Below are 19,569 nucleotides of genomic sequence, written 5' to 3'. Positions count from 1 at the left end.
ATTGATGGGATCTGCAGCATGCTTTCTCTGCTGCTATGGGTGGGGCAGGCCTGTCTCATAGTGCTGGCATGATTCTTCAAATAAGCTAGACAAATGCAGGGCTTTATAGGCAATAATCAACACCAGAAACAAAGTGACAGCCACTGCAGCTTGCAGAACAGTGATTTAATATGAGTTATTCTAGAGGCCCCAGAGCTGCCAAGGCCATCACACTCTGCATCAGTTGAAGTTTCTGAATGTTCTTCAAGGATAGCCCCATGTAGAGTGCATTGCAGTAGTCTAAGTGTGAGACTGAACAATGGGACTCTTGATCCAGGAAAGGCTGCAATTGGTTCAGAATCCAAAATTGTGCAAAGACTCTCATAGCTGTGACTGCCATTTGCTCTTCAAAGAGAGTCTCAAATCCAGGAATACCCACAAATTGCAGCCTGGGTCTATTTGGAGTAGTGACACTTCATCCATTGCTAAAGATATCAAAGTCCCGGATCTTGAAGGTCCATGTACCCAAAGCCATTTGGTCTTGCCAGGGTTGAGCCAAAGTCTGTTATTCCCCATCCAGACCCCCACACCATGTCTCCAGGTACCCCAAAAGGGCAGCAACAATACCGCTTGAGTCACCAGGGGTGGAGATGTAAGGTTCAGTTTCATCCACATACTAATGATACCTCAACTAGTGGTGATGGATGATGACACTCAGTGGCTTCATGGAGATGTGATAAAGGATGGAGAGAGTCCTGAGTCCTGTGACAAACTCAGTGTGGTGGCTGTAGGCTGGATCTCTCAGTCCCTATCAACACTGATTGGGAATGGTCTTGGAGAAAATAGCTGAATCAGTGCAAGATTATGCCGCTCAACCCCAGACACCATAGCTGGTCCAAAAGGATACAATTTAATTACCATTAAAAGAATCAATTTTTCACCAAATAAAACTATGTGGTCCGGAATCTAAAACTCTTCAGAGACTGTTTCCAGAGTCCATTACATTGTTGGGAGTAGAAAGCGGATTAGCAAATATTTTCACTCAAATGGACTTTGGCATTCAGCCTGGCTGCTGAAATGGCTTTTAACTGGCTTAGTTCTGTTTAATTAAAAAAGTGTATATTTTAATTATATCTTAATGTATAATTTAAACACCTAATACTGTGCTGCATTTAACTATTTTTAATTGCTTATTGTTTTGTTTCCAATTTTTGGTCAAACAGAATGGCATTAATGTGGAAAATTAAAAAGCAAGGCATATCTCTAGTCACCCAAAATTCTACTGAAGTGAATTTTAGAAATCTTCATATATTGATACCACTGTATTTATATATTTTATATATATATAAAAAATAAAAAAAAATTTCTAAGTGGAAGAGACCTCAACATTTAATGCATCATATGGAATGTGACAGCTATTGTTTGCAATGCTGCTGTTTTCATCCATTTTTTAAAAAAAATACAAAACATTATGGGGGTGTGAGAGAGAGAAAGGGATGATGCTTATGGCTCTGCTTTTTTTTTTAAAAAAAAAAACCATAAACTAAAATGAAAACATTAAAGCTGCTGAAATGGACTCCTGCACACAGCTGGTTTCTGTATTTGATAAATGTATACAGTCTGGCTTACGAGTTGTTTTGGTGTGTGGACCTCTGTTCTTATCAGCCCAGCTATCAAGGGCAATATAGCAAAGAATTGTATAATGCAATACAAGTGCAAAATCAAGGTTGTGTCCCCCATGGCACCTGTAGGGTGGGATAAAGAGAAATATTATATATTATCTCATCAAACAAACACTGCACCATGATGTCCTTTTGATATAATCACAGCTTCTACCAGATACCTAAACTTATTCCTGGGAAAATGTATTGAACTGACCCTGGCAATGTCTTAACTAATTATTTCTAGCCCTTAGACGTATTAATTACTTGTGGGTTAATTTTGAGAAAATACAATTCTTTGTGTCCTAAATTAATTGTTTATTACCATTCACTGTGGGTCATCTTCAGTCTGTTTCACAAGTCTTAAAGTTGCCAAGGTTGCAGACCCCTGGTTTATGGTGTATAGTAACTTCTAATTTGAGCCTCTTGGTAATTTTAATCAATGATATCATCAAAGTAAAATCAATCAAACCAATTTGGTGCAGCTCATAAATCCAACTGGATATGACATGTTAGCTAATACTATCAAGAAAGTCTGCTTAACAGACCTAAAGTTAATGATTAACATAAACTTCCACTTGCATTGACCTCTGGTAACCTTATGACTGACTGTATTGAAAACCTATACTTTGAAGTAAGCCCTAGTTTGGACACATTTGAAAGAAAATACTAAAAATATTTTATTTTTAAATAAAACTTTTTTAAAAACAGCACCTTGAATGCAGAAGAAAAAAAATCTTTAAAGCAATATCCTTCTTTTCTGCTTTTCCTGAAAGATAACACCACATATTTTTGCAAAGTTTAACTGAAAAACACATATATCCCCCCCCACACACACATGCACTGTTTTAAATGAAATAAAAAAAGAAGGTACAGCCAGCTTTTTTTTTACTTTATTGATACATATATTTTGCAAAGTTTAATTGGAAATCCACATACCTACAACCGCCCACATACCAACAATCTGAGCAAGCAATTAAAAAAAATGAACATAATGAATAAATTCTCTCCTGGAGGAAAATCAAAAAGTAAAAAAAAAAAAATCCAGGGTGCAAAAGATTTAACTATATAGCAGTGACACACCTTAACAATAACTCCAGATATACGCATAGCAATTGCCACAAGTGGTGGTGGGTTATTGGAGTAGGTATGTTCCAGGCACACACTGCAAAAATAATGTCTGTCATTTAGTAATAGGGGCCCTTAGTTACTTGGCCTGTTATGCCTAATGAGAGGCTGCAGTTGACACTGACTTTTTAAAAGTCATGCAATTTTTTAAAATATAAATTTTGAACATGACGACCTCAGAAACCAAAAAAGAGGCTTCAAGATTCTACAACCCCTTGTTGAATCATCAAGGACCGACCCCCTTCTGCAGCTTTATTTTCTCAGAGCTGGTTGAAATACAAACTCCAGGGACAGAATGACCTGCTAACTAATAACAATAAAATCTGTTATCCAAGATTTGATGAACACATTTGTTTCTTCATCTTATCTGGCTATATTGGAAGGATAAGACTTTTTCCTTTTTTCTGTTCATTGTTTTCATTGTCAGGCAAGGAATTAAGTAGAAAACACCAGAAAATCAGTGCAGAGTCAAAATACATTTTTTCACTCAAAGTTGTCAATTTAGCCAATCATTCTTAATAGAATAAAATGTATCAGTTTATTAGAATAGTTTCTGCTCCATCCTTGGAACAGCTTCCTTTCCTAATCTGTTAAAAATATGTTTCCTTATCTTTAAGTTACAGCAAACTTCCTTATTTATGGTTAAGCTGTTTCTGTTTCTACAACTGAATGGGTATTTTATCTTACCTATACGTGTGTTTTTCTATATATAAGATTTATGTCTTCTTTGACATAAATTTTGTTCCATGATATATTCCTTGTCTATTCTAACAGGAACCTACTATCTGTATTCCAGCAGCTGTCATAAGTGGTGTTACAATTTCTTCAAAACTGATGAGGAATGGTGGAAAATGGAGGTGCTAACAGGAATCCTTGCCCTTCTACCTTTGAAACGGTGAATACCCTCCACTTAAATCTCTACAAAGAACTCCTGGCAGGCAAGTAATTGGTTATTATTATTATTTTTTGTTATGTAAGTATCAGTGGCTGGACATCACATGAGTGGATTTGATTTATATTTTACAGTCTCTTACTTAACACTACCTAGAGAGAACTGCTTACTTTCTAGGTGTAAGCATTTATATGTATAGGTAGCCCTCGACGTAGAATCATAATTGGGCCTAGAACTGCTGTCACTAAGCAATACATCATTAAGTGAGTCATCGTGTGACCATACCTAATTTTACAATCTTTTTTTGCCATGGTTGTTAAGTGAATCAATGGGTCATTAAGTAAATCCAGCTTCCCCTATTGACTTTGCTTATCAGAAGCCAGCTGGGAAAGTTGCACATAGTGATCACATGTCATCAGGATGCATGCTGGGTGGCAAATAGAAATAGCAATAGCACTGTGACTTCTATACCATTTTACAGTGCTTCATTTTACTGACCTCAGAAGGATGAAAGGTTGAGTCAACCTTGAACTAGTGAGATGTGAACTGCCGAACTATGGGCAGCCGGCAGTCAGCAGAAGGAGCCTGCAGTACTGCATTCTAACCACTCTGCCACCACAGCTCATTTGGGTGAATGCCCAAAACACTATTACATGATTAAGAGGATGCTGTGATGGTCGTAAGTGTAAGACTAGTTGTGAAGGTGTGTCACTTCTCTGTATTTTAATTAAAAAAAAACCTTTAAAATTTTCAGCAGCTCTTAGAAGTTTCCAAATGGGATTTATTCACTGTATTATTTGCAGCTAGGAGGAGTGTTATGGGTGTAGGTTTCCAGTTAAACTTTGCAAATATATTATGCTTTTAACTTTTGGAAAAGATTAAAAAGCAGGTTTTACCTTTTAAAAAAATCTTTGCCTAAACTTAAACCTGCTTTTTAATCTTTTCCAAAAGTTAAAAGCAAAGTTTAACTGGAAACCTACACCCATACTTTGCTTACAAATATTGTTTCCAGGCTTAGGTTCGTTGGGGGTCAATGCATTCCAGTGGGAAATTATGATTAACTTGAGAGCTCACAAGTAGCCTTTCTTGATGGAATTAGGTAAGACATCATATCTGGTAGGGTTCATAAGTGAATGACATCTCCATCACCTGAGGCTTGATTCTTTACTTTGATAACATCACTGATTAAAATGACTGAAAACTCCTTGTTCAGTTTAAATGTATCAGTGGCTCTATTGTGAGAAGTTTTGAAACCACAAAAATATTTTGTGCAAATCAAAATGTGAAAACTGACTAACTGACTAATAAATCTCATTATCTAATATCTGTAATCGCTTCCTCAAAGAATATGCAAAAATTGTAACATATTCATACAATCATGCTATATAAGAATTAATATTCCCTCCCAGTGCTACTATTTGATTTCTTTCCAAGACTATTATACTAAACTTAAACTTGTCAAAACAAATTAATTTTCTATCAAAACTCCATGTGATTTTAATGTGCCGCCCCATAGCAAAATTGTTTTTATTACCTATGTTTTCTACATACAGTAAATTTTATATCCAAAGGTACATGTACCCTGGAGTGGTTTTGGAGGGATGATAATTGGTGTAAGTAATTAAAAGGCATTATAAAACTATCATATCTTTACTTACTTTACTATTACTTACTTTACTATTATATCTTTACTTCCTTAATTATATTTCAAAGAAATGGGATAAGAAAAAAGATCATGAGGACATAATCATCTTTGCCCAAACCACTTTTTGACACGGAATTTACATGTTTCTTTTCTTAATCACTTCTGGAAATTGCTTGTTCGTTTTTTATATATTAAGAACTTTCAAAATGGCAAGTTTCTTTACACTAGGTGAGTCTCCTTCAATCCTTGGTGGAAGAAGTTTTATGCAAATTTAAGGACTTAGAAACTATTTTTCTAGAATAAACAATGATTAAGCCATTAATTCTGAAAAGGTAAAGTAAAAGGTAAAGGTTCCCCTGCACATGCGTGCTAGTCATTTCCGACTCTAGGGGCCGGTGCTCATCTCTGTTTCAAAGCTGAAGAGCCAGCGCTTGTCCGAGGACGTCTCCGTGGTCATGTGGCCGGCATGACTAGATGCCAAAGGCTCACGGAATGCTGTTATCTTCCCACCGTAGTGGTCCCTATTTTTCTACTTGCATTTTTACGTGCTTTCAAACTGCTGGGACGAGTAACAGGTGCTGTTATAATATCCCTAAACAGCTCAATGACAAATTAGATGCACAGTGGTAGAATATCTATTATTCTTTTTGGTGGACAAAGCTTAAATAATTGTCAAATTGTTATTTAGCACTGCCACTGAAAATCCCTAGGTGTTTTCTTTGATGTTTTCCATATCACTGAAAAACGGTAAATATCTTCTAATTTTACATCAATTCCTCAGATGCCCATATTTATCCTGCCATTTTACAGCATTAAGAATAATATCTATTGCTTGGCTTTAGTGCTGGATATATTTGTAATAAAAATAAATTTTACCAAATAAATAACCACTGATCTGAAGAAACAGCTTTTGCAAAAAGGGACATCTCCCATCTAATTCAACAGAATAGCCATCCTTCAAAAAGATGTTTAAGGATACAGAGTGTAAAACAACAACACCAAGAACAAAAACAATGGATCTCATTTGTAGTTGACTTTAACCTAGCATTTCTTTCCCATTGCCAGCAATCAGTTTTAGTCTACACTATCTGTTTTACCAATTTCTAAATAAGTAAAGGTAAAGGTAAAGGTTCCCCCGCACATGCGTGCTAGTCGTTTCCGACTCTAGGGGCCGGTGCTCATCTCCGTTTCAAAGCCGAAGAGCCACCAGCGCTTGTCCGAGGACGTCTCCGTGGTCATGTGGCCGGCATGACTAGACGCCAAAGGCGCACGGAATGCTGTTACCTTCCCACCGGAGTGGTCCCTATTTTTCTACTTGCATTTTTACGTGCTTTCGAACTGCTAGGTTGGCATAAGCTGGGACGAGTAACAGGCGCTCACTCTGTTACGCGGCACTCGGGATTCGACCCGCCAAACTGCCGACCTTCTGATCAACAGGCTCAGCGTCCTAACCCACTGAGCCACCGCGTCCCAATTTCTAAATACTTTACTTAAAAAAAGAAAAATCAGAAAGTCCCTATTGAAACATTATATTAACCACCAAATCTAAAATCAGCATTCCTGGATCATATAAAGAGTTTCATATATCCTTCAGAGAAACAAAATTTTCAAGAACACCAGGATGGTGGATTTGACTATAGAAAACAAAATCTCATTTGCTTGTGAAAAGCAATGCTTACAGTAACAGGTTCAATATGTAGGTAAGACAACTGACCATGTGAAAACTATGTCTAATTTAATGAAGAGAAGGACGAGGGGTGACATGATAGCAGTGTTCCAATATCTCAGGGGTTGCCACAAAGAAGAGGGAGTCAAGCTATTCTCCAAAGCACCTGAAGGCAGGACAAGAAGCAATGGATGGAAACTAGTCAAAGAGAGAAGCAACCTAGAACTAAGGAGAAGCTTCCTGACAGTTAGAACAACTAACCAGTGGAACAGCCTGCCTCCAGAAGCTGTGAATGTTCCAACACTGGAAGTTTTTAAGAAGAGACTGGCCAGCCATTTGTCTGAAATGGTATAGGGTTTCCTGCCTGAGCAGGGGGTTGAACTAGATGACCTCCAAGTTCCCTTCCAACATCATCATCATCATCATCATCATCATCATCATCATCATCATCATCATCATTATTATTATTATTATTATTATTATTATTATTATTATTATTATTATTATTATTATTATATTGTTATTGTTGTTGTTGTTCATAAGTCACTTTTTTCATTGCCATTGTAAATTTGAATGGTCACCAAATGAATGGTTTTAAGTCAAAGATTATTATTGCTCCCAGAATCTTTTCAAGGCCTTGTGACAGACTGGACCTTTTGTCTCAAATATAGCTAGATTCTTGCTAAACCTACTTCATTCTCAACAGTAATATATATTGCAGATTATTATGCATTGCAAAGTTCAAGTGGAAAGAAAAAATATGTGTCAACTCCTCGTCTTCGCCGGATCGACAAGCCCACAGGAAAAACCACGACGAAGTACGGATGACTGGAAAGAGTACCTTTAATAGCAGGATCTCTATACCTTAACAAAGTCAGCGTTGAGAGCCACACGCTATCAACGCACCTTTTATTCTGAATCTGTAACTAGGTAGCAGCCCCACCCCTAGACTCCACCCCTCCCCCGTGCAGACCAGCATCCGCCTGGCCTGCGTAAATACTCCACCCCCCTACTCCTTCAACCCACGCCCAGCTCCCTCCCCCGGCACCGTGCTTCCCAGCGTGAAGGTAATTACAAGCCCACCCCCCTCCTAACAACCTGAGCGTGCTCCCCTCCACCAATGCATCTCCCCGCGCCACCCCCATGACCCCCTGGCAGCCCCCAAGATCCGGGTGCAGCTGTTCAGCACCCCGCGTCGCTGCCGGCGTGTCTGCAGTAACAGCCACCGGGTCCGTAAGGCCATCGCCCATAGTCACAACCGCCAGGCCGTCGTCAGCTCCAGAAAGTGTTATGCTGCTTCCGCGGCCGTCCGTGGCTGTTCTGGACCGTCGCTCAACTGACCGAGCTGCACGAGTATCAGCAGGCATCCCTGGCCGCCTCCCAGTGCCTGCCCGCCTGGCAGCTGACTGTGCCGGCGCGGCCCGTCTCCCTGCTGGCTGCCCCGGCGTAGCCATCCTGCAGCCACTTACGACCGCCCTCAGCCACCTCCCAGATAGCGGCACGCCTGTGGGTCCGGCGCTCGCCCGCCGGACAGCTGGAGGGTGTGGGCGCGGCTGGGCTCCTGGCGTCGCACGGCTGCTCGCCCGCCGGTCAGCTGAGGAGCTTGGGAGCGGCTGGGCTTTCGGCGGCGTGCGGCTGCTTCCCCCCCCGCCAGCTGGTGAGTTTGGGAGCGGCTGGGCTTTCGGCGACGATCGGCTGCTCGCCCGCCGGTCAGCTGGGGGGCTTGGGGGCGGCTGGGCTTTCGGCGACGAACGGCAGCCTGCCCGCCGGACAGCTGACGAGCGTGGGCGTGGCCGCTGCTGTTGCCGAGGGCTGCGAGCCGAATCCCCCTCCCGACAAGTTTGTCGAACCCGAAGGGCTCGACAGTCGGCCCCTCCTACCAAGGCTCCTCCTGAAAGGCAAGGTAGAGAAGTCATACAAGCACTAAGGAGAGCAGCAGTTTCCCCTCGACCCCCTCCCGAGGGTTTACCAGGGTGCTTCTGGTGGAACGCCTTAACCAATCTAGGGGCCTGAACGTTTGACTCCGCCACCCAGGATGCCTCAGTTATTGGGTATCCTTTCCACAGCACCAGGTATTGCAGTCGCCCTCTCCGCATCCTGGAGTCTAAGACTTCTTGTACCTCATATTGCCCGTCACCCACAGGCCCCGGCCCGACTGGCTCCCCCCGAACAGGAACAGGGGCTGGTTTCAACAAGCTGCCGTGGAACACGGGATGCACTTTGCCTAGAAATTTAGGCAGCCGAAGGCGCACCGTGACCGGATTGATGATGTGGGTTACCTGGAAGGGGCCTATGTACTTAGGGCCCAGCTTTTTACTAGGTATTTGTAACCTCAGGTATTTTGTGGATAAGTACACCCAGTCCCCAACCCCTGGGGTGTAGAACGGTTGGCGCTTCTTATCCGCTTGGGCTTTTACAATACTGGCTTGCTTGTTTAGAGCCTGTTTGGTCGCTGCCCATGCTTTTCTGACTTGTAGCATCCACTCCTGGGGTTGACAAGAGGAGGCCGACCCCTGGTCACACTCGGGAACAGGAGGGAAATCGTAGCCAGACACCACTGTGTACGGTGGGAGACCAGTACTGCTGTGCACAGCGTTGTTGTGGGCGATTTCTGCAAACGCCAATAGGTCAGCCCAGTCTGCCTGCTGGTACGAGACATAGCTGCGTAGGTATTGCTCCACTGCCGCGTTGGCCCGTTCTGCCGCGCCGTTTGTGCAGGGATGATACCCCGAGCTTAGTCCCTGGGATGACCCGATGAACTGGAGGAATTCACGCCAGAACCTGGCGGTAAATTGTACCCCTCGGTCCGAGATAATGCGTCTAGGCGCCCCGTGTAAACGGTACACGTGGGTTATAAAAAGCCAGGCCAGACGCCGGGCCGAGGGTAAGCCCCTTAACGGAACAAAATGGACCTGCTTGGAAAACAGGTCAACTATGGTCCAGATGACGGTGTATCCCCGACTCTCTGGTAGGTCTACGATGAAATCCATCCCGATGTCCTGCCATGGCCGGTAGGGGTCCGCCACCGTCTGTAACAGCCCTGCCGGCTTTCCGGGCTGGGTTTTCGCCATGGCACAGGTGCGGCAACGCTGGACATACTCTTTGACCTGCCGCTTCATCCCGGGCCACCAGAACTGACGTCTAGCGAGGTGCAGTGTTTTCAGGAACCCGAGGTGGCCGGCCTGCTTGGCATCATGACACCTATAAAGCACAGTGTTTCGCAGGGTTTCTGGCACGTATATCTTACTCCCATACCAGGCCAGGTCGTCCCGTCGTGTTAGGAGCCGTGAGTGCTGCCGTAACCAGCCATCTCCCTCCAGGGCCTTTTTCAGCTGCGGTATCAGTCCATCCGCAACCCTGTTCTGTACGGCCTGTACCTTCTCTGGGCCGAGAGGAGGGATAAGAGCTTGCACCACCTCCTCCCGCTGGTTGTCATACTGCGGAAGCCGAGAGAGGGCATCCGCCAGGAAATTCTTCCCCCCTGGGACGTATTTCAGGGTAAACCTAAACCGCCTGAAGTACAAGGCCCACCGTACATGCTTAGGGGCCAACTTACGTGGGGATTGCAGGGCTTCTAGATTCCTATGGTCCGTCCATACTTCGAAGGGCTTTTCTGCCCCCTCTAGAAGATGCCGCCACGTCTCCAACGCCCACCGAACGGCGTAGGCCTCCTTCTCCCAGATAGCCCAGGCGCGTTCGGTGGTTGATAGCTTTTTAGACGCGTAAGCACAGGGTTGCAACGCACCTTTACTGTTGTGCTGCAAAAGGACAGCTCCAACTGCCACGTCGCTAGCATCTACTTGCACGACGTATGGCGCTGCTGGGTCAGGGTGCAGGAGTATGGGCTCTCGGGTGAACAGACCTTTTAAGGACTCGAATGCCCGTTGACAGTCTACGGTCCACGATACCCGCAACCCAGGCCGTGGTTTCACCGCCAACTTCTTGGTTTTTAGCAAGTCTGTTAATGGAAGAGCCACTGCAGCAAATGATGGTATAAATTGGCGGTAAAAATTGGCAAACCCCAGGAAGCTCTGTAGCTGCCGTCTGGTCCCCGGGGCTTGCCACTGCAGTATAGCCTCCACTTTCTTTGGATCCATTGCAATCCCGGCTGCCGAGACCCGATAGCCTAAGTAGTCCAGTCGAGACGCGTGAAATTCACATTTTGACAATTTCACGTACAATCGTGCTTCTAGGAGTTTCCGCAGAACTTGGCGCACAAGGGCAACGTGTTGGTCCATAGTCTCCGTATAAATAAGGATGTCGTCCAGATACACGAGCACCCCCCTGTATAAATGCTCATGCAACACTTGATTTATTAGTTGCATGAAAACGGCGGGGGCCCCCTGGAGACCGAAAGGCATTACGCGAAATTGGTAGCTGCCCAACGGGCAGTTGAACGCTGTTTTCCACTCGTCGCCTCTCTTGATTCGCACCCGATAATAGGCTTCGCGTAAGTCCAAGCGGGTAAACACCCTCCCCTTAGCCAAGTGGGACAACATGTCTTTCATTAGGGGTAGCGGGTACAAATGTTCAACACATACTGCGTTGACCCCCCGGTACTCCACACAAAGCCGCAGGCCCCCGTCCTTCTTTTCCCTGAAAAGAACTGGTGCTGCCATCCGCGAGCGAGCTGGTTGTATGAACCCCCGTGCGAGGTTCTTGTCAATGTAGTTCCGGAGTTCTGTCATCTCCCGTGGGGTCATGGCATACATCCGGGGCTTGGGAAGTTTGACCCCCGGCTCCAGCTCGATCGCGCAGTCCGTCGGTCGATGGGGAGGCAGGAGGTCGCATTCCTGCTCGCTGAACACTTCGAGGAATTCAGCGTACTCTGGTGGTACATGTACTTCTGCCCCAGCCCTGCACCTCTCCTCCAGCTTCCCTGGCGGGCCAGACGGCCCTAGCTGCTCATGATCAGGGGGCTGTGGCCCAACCCCTAGGCGGAGGTGTCGACAACCCCCCTCCCACCAGATGGTCGGGCCCCACCTATCCAGCCACGTTAGCCCCAGAATCACCTCCTCCGTCATGGAGGGCACCACGATGAACCGTAACCGTTCCCAGTGCTCCCCCATATCCAGCCGCACGAGTTCTGTAACATGGGTGATAGGTACCCCCCCAGAAGGGACCCATCCACCTGCTGGAACCGTATTGGATTCCTTAGCCGTACCACCCTAACACCCAGTTTAGCCACCACCTTCCGGCTGATTAGACACCTCGTGCTGCCCGAATCAATCAAAGCCTTAACCACCACCACCTCCCCCGTGGCGGGGTTTGTTAACGTAACCGGAACTGCAAATGGGCTAACCGAGGCACTTACCATGGGGTCCTCCTCTGGTCTCTCCCCATGCCCGTACAACTCCACGTCTACATCGATGCCACTGTCCCCTTCCGTTTGGCCGTCTCCTCCTGGTGTTAACTCCACGGCCTGCCGAGAAGCCCGGGAACGCTCTGCAAAGCGCCCGGGGGTTGTGCCCCTTGCCGGGGTTGCTGCCGCGACCACCCGGGACGCAGGTATTGGGCAGGCGGCCACGCGGTGCCCTGGTTGATCGCACCTGAAGCACCGCAAAACGGATCGCGGGGGCTGGGCAGTAGGACCCAGCGACGAAGGCGACGGCTTCTGCACCTGGCCCTGTGCCCTTGGCGGGACCTGACAGGAGTCTCCTACAGGCCGTACACGACGTTGACAACTCCGTAAGGCCACATCCAGCTCAACCGCGACCCGCAGCCAGTCTTGAAGCCTGGAAGGAATTCCACGGACGATACAAGCTCGGAGGAGGTGATCATCCAGACCGGCCCGGAATTGGTGAACCAGCATCCTTTCTGGCCAGGAACTGAGCCTGCCGGCCACTTCACGGAAGTCCTGCACATAAACTGTCGCTGGACGGCCGTTCTGCCGCAGGCCAACGATCTCAGCCTCCGCTCGATGCGTGCGTGTCACATCCTCGAAGCGTATTCGCAGAGCTTCGAGGAAAAGGCCGACGTCCCCCAATTCACGGGCACGGTCGCCGTAGAGGTTCGCCACCCAAGCCGCCGCCTCCCCTTGCAATGCCGTAGTGACGGCCATCACCATCCCCCACTGGGATGTATACAAAGGACCATACTGGTCCAGATGGTGGATGGCTTGTCCAAGAAACAGGGCCAAACGATCGGGGTTGCCATCAAAGGTTACAGGCAACGGTGGTGGGCCCCAGCCCGCAGGCCCTCCCCAAGGACCTGCCGGGCCTCCCAGCCCCTGTGCAACCCCTGGTTGTTGCCAACCCAGTATTCCTGCGGGTACAGCACCCCCCAGTCTTGTTCTACCAGGTCCTGGGGGGCCCAAGTCAGGAGCAGCCGCCGGTCCCGGCAGCGAAAGGCCCGGGACCTGCAGGGTACCAGGAGCCTGCGGGGCCCGGAAGCGGGGACTCGCCAAGCGGAACCGGGTTTGGCTTCTGCGCTCCTGGTCGGCCCTGGTTTGTGCCCATCTACCGGTCTCCAGGTCGCTGTCACTAGGGGTCCACGGCCGAGGTTCTCCAAAATGGTCCCTCAGGATGTCCATCGTGTAGCTGCCAGGAGCCGTGGTGTAGCTCCACTCCTCTCCTCCTTCGTCGGTGGCACGACGCTCTCTCCACTCCCAGAGGGACCCCTTCCCTCTGGATGGTTGGTTCTGTCCAGCCACTGGCCGACTCAAAACAGGGCTGAGCCACCAATCCCCAGGCTTCTCCTGAGCAGCTGGTTCCAAGGCCTCAGCTTCCTTTGGCGCTGGTCCAAGGTCCCGGACCTTAGGCCGAACCACAGGTGGGACCTCTGCCAAGTCCCCCCCCTCAGGAGGCACAGCAACCCCAGCGGGCCCCTCCTCTCCTGCCACAGGCACCCCACCCTGGGTCCCTTCAGCCATGGAGGCAGGCAGAAATCAAAGCCCAACAGGAGGAGCGCTGTGCTAATTCAACGCTGACTTACTGTCAACTCCTCGTCTTCGCCGGATCGACAAGCCCACAGGAAAAACCACGACGAAGTACGGATGACTGGAAAGAGTACCTTTAATAGCAGGATCTCTATACCTTAACAAAGTCAGCATTGAGAGCCACACGCTATCAACGCACCTTTTATTCTGAATCTGTAACTAGGTAGCAGCCCCACCCCTAGACTCCACCCCTCCCCCGTGCAGACCAGCATCCGCCTGGCCTGCGTAAATACTCCACCCCCCTACTCCTTCAACCCACGCCCAGCTCCCTCCCCCGGCACCGTGCTTCCCAGCGTGAAGGTAAGTACAAGCCCACCCCCCTCCTAACAACCTGAGCGTGCTCCCCTCCACCAATGCATCTCCCCGCGCCACCCCCATGACCCCCTGGCAGCCCCCAAGATCCGGGTGCAGCTGTTCAGCACCCCGCGTCGCTGCCGGCGTGTCTGCAGTAACAGCCACCGGGTCCGTAAGGCCATCGCCCATAGTCACAACCGCCAGGCCGTCGTCAGCTCCAGAAAGTGTTATGCTGCTTCCGCGGCCGTCCGTGGCTGTTCTGGACCGTCGCTCAACTGACCGAGCTGCACGAGTATCAGCAGGCATCCCTGGCCGCCTCCCAGTGCCTGCCCGCCTGGCAGCTGACTGTGCCGGCGCGGCCCGTCTCCCTGCTGGCTGCCCCGGCGTAGCCATCCTGCAGCCACTTACGACCGCCCTCAGCCACCTCCCAGATAGCGGCACGCCCGTGGGTCCGGCGCTCGCCCGCCGGACAGCTGGAGGGTGTGGGCGCGGCTGGGCTCCTGGCGTCGCACGGCTGCTCGCCCGCCGGTCAGCTGAGGAGCTTGGGAGCGGCTGGGCTTTCGGCGGCGTGCGGCTGCTTCCCCCCCCGCCAGCTGGTGAGTTTGGGAGCGGCTGGGCTTTCGGCGACGATCGGCTGCTCGCCCGCCGGTCAGCTGGGGGGCTTGGGGGCGGCTGGGCTTTCGGCGACGAACGGCAGCCCGCCCGCCGGACAGCTGACGAGCGTGGGCGTGGCCGCTGCTGTTGCCGAGGGCTGCGAGCCGAATCCCCCTCCCGACAAGTTTGTCGAACCCGAAGGGCTCGACAATATGGATCTGAATATAAAGTATAAATATGTGATGTGAAAATATTGACACAGTCATTCAATTTTGTTACATAGGAAGATATTATCATAACAAACATGAGTGTCAATGAAATAGACTATTTGAGTCTTGACAGCAGTTAAACTGTGGTTTAAAAAAACCCTCAAATTGAATACTATTATTAGATATACAAGTCTTAGAAGTGTTGTTATTCATTAGAATAAGTAACTTTTTTGATTTCTTCCTGCATCTCTAAAAATACTCACTGGCTCACAAACAAGCTGAGTGACATAAAAGATGTAGCATGTGCAAAAATTCCAATTAGTAAACAGTTGATGTGTACCAGAGTGTTGGGAAGAAGAAAAAAAATGAGAAAAATGAACTGCAGGAACAGATGGAGCAACTATTTGCTTGTGCTGTAAGCTTTCATTGCAAGGAAAACATGAATGGAAATAATGAAAATGAATTTCAGATTAAACAAATAGCAGTATGTGGAAGCTGAGTCATGGCAACTGGCCTTTTTTTTTTGGTTTGAAATGTCGTTATATATATGGGGTCTCCTAACCAACTTGCTAATACTAAAGAAGCTACTTGGATAAGTAGTGAAATGTTTCAAACCAAAAGGAAAAGAATTCCAGTTGCCATGACTCAATTTCCAGACAATTTTACCTGGATTATAGAGAATCTCCATTGACCTAAATAGCAGTGAACTTTTCAAAGTATCCCTAAAGACAAAAAAAAATGCACAGGAAGATCAATGTAAGAAAATAAGCTGCATAATAATTAGGAAATATTATGTTTTATTGCCCTCTCAATACTTGTTGACAAAAGTTTGTTTCACCCCAAGATGAAGCTCATTTTATTACCCATTTCATGTTATGTAAGCATGTCAGTTTGATGATCTGATAATCTGATATGAAATACTGAATGGCTTTTATCAATATTACCAAAAGAACAACAGCAGAAGCAGCAATTCCAACAGGCACTAAAGGTTGACTGGCTAAAGAGCAATTTTATAACTTCTGAACTTAACCACAGCAATGCACTAAACCCAAAACTTTTATTCCAGTGTCCACAACAACACCGTCATCATTTCTAATCTTGAATAAAATAGCACAACCGCCAAATTTAACAAATGATTAAAAGCCTCCAATGCACAATATCAGCTAGGGGTGAAAATAAAGGACCATACCTTCACTCCACACAGCTGAAATAAAAGCCCAAAATTCAAACATCAAAATGGCAATCTCAGAGCTTAGTCTACATATCACCAGCAGCGAAAAAGAGCTTGAGAAATGACATAACCTTACTTCCTGCTGAGCATCGTTGTTGAGGGAACAAAAAACCCTTGTAAATGAGGCTGCAAGAGATAACACTTGAGGGCATGACCCACTTCCCAAGGAGCTACCTCGAATCACTACAAAGGGTGATCAGACCCCAGGAATGTCAGCTCCCTTTTGGGTCCCAGCCACGGTAGTTTCCACTGCCACTGGGCTTGCTGGACTGTTTTAACTAAGGGCACAACAATCTTACTCAATTAGCTCATCCCAAAGCAAGTCCAGTCATGACCCTTCCCTTGCAGCCAAATCAGGGACAAGCTATAACTAACTAGCTAAACTACAACAGCTTCCCTAACTAAGCTCCTAAAGAGGTCTTCAAAGGCAAGACCCCTTGCCTTACCTCTAATCCAAGCTGGAGTGTGGGTACATGGAGAGGGAGCACAAGCTGATTGCCTATAGTCCAAACCTGGAGTTGGTCAGATGCTCCTGTAGAACTCAAGTCCTCTTTCAGCTTTGTCCCTTCCCGGCCAATGCACCAAAACTGTCAGGGGGAAAACGTGTTAAAGAGAAACAAGAGACAACACACAACAAAATTCTCACTTTAAGATCCAGAGGTTTATTTAAATTTAATGCACAAATTCAGTACTTACATTTCAACAACTTATTGCAATAAAGACCAAGTGGACAAGCAGTCATTAAGTATGATGGCTGAGTCAGGAGGCAACACCCAAATCTTTGAAGCAGGCTTTATACCTTAACATTGCGCCCACCTCTAGCATTCTGATGCTACCCAATAGCCATCCCATTTCCCTTTCTCAGGGCTGACATCCAGATCAGCTCCCTATTCCTGGAATTGACCACTACATTAGTTCCTTATTCTTATTCCGATGTCCTATTTACCGAGCCAGTTTCCTGTTCTTCCTTGTTCTTCCTGCAAGATTATGTCCTGAAATAATAAAGCTATAATTTTGGATGTACCTCTTGCACTGCCTGCTGACCTACAAGATTGTCTAAACAATGAAGCTACTGTATGATGTTGTAAGTGCCTTATTGAGCTGCTAAGAGGAAACCTGTTTTCACACCATTGTTAACCCTTTGTAAATTGTATTGCTGTAATTACTTCTGTTGTTGTTATAATGTTGTTCGTTCTAGGGAGGAGGGGTGTAATGTATTGGGCTTGCTTTGTTAAGGGAATGTCACACCACATGGTAATTGCTGGAAGGCTGTTTGAGCAGGGAAGCTAGCTAACGGCTCCCAGCTCCTCAGACAACCCATCTCCAGCGCTGCTATTGGTTGCCCCTAGGGCAGCAATAGGTTGCTTCAAACCTATTGGCTGCCGCCTAGGGGCCAAGGTATAAGTTACTGCATCTGCAGCCTTGTTCTCTAGTTCAGATCCCGCAAGCAATAAACCATGATCTTTGCTGAACTCACTCATCTCGTCTTCATTCCTACGCAATGAACCCAGTACACAGCAACAACTGCTTGTAAATTACTATATTTCCTGATTGTTTGTCAGTAACTCCAATAAAAATATTTACTTAAAAAAAACTGCTGTTAGATTTGCTCAGAATGGGATACTTAAAATTTATCAACATTCCAGTGGCATCTAAATGTGATATTTAGCACCCTCATCAGACACTAGTTTTTTTTAAAAAAATAGGTATTTTATGTTTACTATTTTACTTCTTCCTTGCCTTCACTGTTGTCTTTTGTATTTATCCATCTTTCTATTTAATTCTACCATGGCAACTATTTTTCTTATGACGTTATCTTTATAAACAAGATTGTATTCTGAATATGCTTCCTAAGGCACACTATTCGTTAGTATCATGTTTTCTCATAAATCATAGCCTCTCTGATACAGGAACTGTTCTGCAGTTGCTGATCATGTTCAGATAACTACTTTTATTCAGGGATTTCTAGAAGCTATTATTCAAAGTAATTTTCCATTTCCTTCTCCAACCATTTCTAAAGACGAGTTTCTAAATGTAACCTTTTCAGGTAGTGTAAACAAAAGAATTCCAGATAATATTACTGCTATCAACAGTCCTATGCAATTGGAAAACTAAAGAAAAGAACTGAAGAACCAATATTAGATAAATTAGAGTAGTAGCTGCAAGAGCATCATTTCAGAATAATATAAATAGGAAGATGCCAGTTTTACCTGTCTTTGGATCTGTTTTTCTACTTTATGCACCTGCAAATCAAATCCATAAAGGAAGTTTAAGTGCACCCACTGGGCATGGGAAAGATGAAGTTCTAAGTTCTGCATGTGGATTTCGCAACATCTGGCAGATACATTGTCTGGTGAGATGATTTGCTGGTGGGACAAACTATAGCACTGTTGCTAAGGAGTGAATAAGGAAGGAAGAAGAAGGTGCATTCAAAGTAACAGTCATTGGAACACTTATTCAGGCAGGCAAGTCTAAGATTAGTCCATTTGATGCTCTTAAAAAGATATTGTCAGTGACAATAAGTAGATAACTTATAGCCAGTCCTCAAAAATACATGGTAATTTTTATTTTGAAATAAGATTAATTTGTCTTGTTATTTATTCCTTTCATATTTTACCTTTTAATTTATTTTCTTCTTCATTTAATCCTTTTCAGTCATGCTGATTTAGAAGAAATCTGTTTCTATTACATCCAGAATGTCCATGCTCTATAAAACATCTAGCACCTTTACATTACCACACTAATGCATTTAGTGGATATTTTTAAAGGGTAATTTTCTAATGAATATTATCTTTCAAGCACAATTACTCTTAGCTAGTGGTTTATGTTCTTTTCCATGTTTTTCTCACTGATATGCTGCTTTTCTGGAGACCAACAAACTTCTGGCTCTCTTCCATTCAAATGCTGAATTATACATGATAACATAACATTTCAGTTCATGGAAAACAAATAATTATATTCTTGCCCATTCAGGTCATTCACTGTTTGCATATGTCTCCTACTCACCATGTAAAATTTAGTTTTTGTGGACAAATTTAATGTGTTATTTTTGCCTTGAGCTCTATTAATCTTAAAAATTAAATACTATTTCAAATGCTGTCCCCCAGGTGCATCACTTAATTCTCTGGTGACACTGAGAATTTACTATACATCAGTATTCTGGATCCATCACTTTTTGATCTGTGTAATATTTTTATCTGTCTGATACCAAATCAAGTGTTCTAGTTTAAGATGTAGCGTCCAGGAACTGCATTTTAATTTTATCTAGAGCAAAGCCATATCCTCCACAAAGGGCCTGGAACTCTTAATCTCCAAAGCCAAAAAGCCAAAGGC

The sequence above is a fragment of the Vipera berus genome (genome assembly GCF_964194415.1).
Source record: "Vipera berus genome assembly, chromosome: 6".
In the NCBI taxonomy this organism is placed as follows: Eukaryota; Metazoa; Chordata; class Lepidosauria; order Squamata; family Viperidae; genus Vipera; species Vipera berus.
Note: the sequence above shows the minus strand (reverse complement) of the source record.